General features: G+C 66.0%; 1 protein-coding gene across 1 annotated transcript in view; it reads right to left on the bottom strand.

The window, feature by feature from the left end:
* The window catches only part of TCERG1L (transcription elongation regulator 1 like), a 162,753-nt gene that overhangs the window by 49,073 nt on the left and 113,280 nt on the right, over positions 1 to 400 (bottom strand).

Raw genomic sequence — 400 nt, 5'->3', positions numbered from 1 at the left:
CGGAGACCGAGCCCGCGGGGCGCGGAGCGTCGGGAAGGGGGTGCAGGCTGGGGAAGGGGGAATGCAGGGCTGGGGAAAGGGATGTGGAACCCAGGGAAGGGGGAATGCAGAGCTGGGGAAGGGGGTGCAGAGCATCGGGAAGAGGGGATGTGGAACCCGGGGAAAGGGGAATGCAGAGCTTGGGAAGGAGGGGATGCAGCGCCCCGAGGGAGAAGGATGAGAAACCCGGGAAGGGGGGATGCAGAGCCCAGGGAAGGCGGGTGGTGTAGAGCCCCGGGAAGGGAGCTGTAGAACCCGGGAACAGAGGGATGCAGCGCCCGGGGAAGGTGGGATGCAGAGCTCGGGAAGCGGAGGATACAGAGCTTGGGAAGCGGAGGATGCAGAGCTCGGAAAAGGAGGA

The sequence above is a fragment of the Geospiza fortis genome, unplaced genomic scaffold, assembly GCF_000277835.1.
Source record: "Geospiza fortis unplaced genomic scaffold, GeoFor_1.0 scaffold298, whole genome shotgun sequence".
In the NCBI taxonomy this organism is placed as follows: Eukaryota; Metazoa; Chordata; class Aves; order Passeriformes; family Thraupidae; genus Geospiza; species Geospiza fortis.
This window is presented reverse-complemented; position numbering and strand designations above follow the sequence as displayed.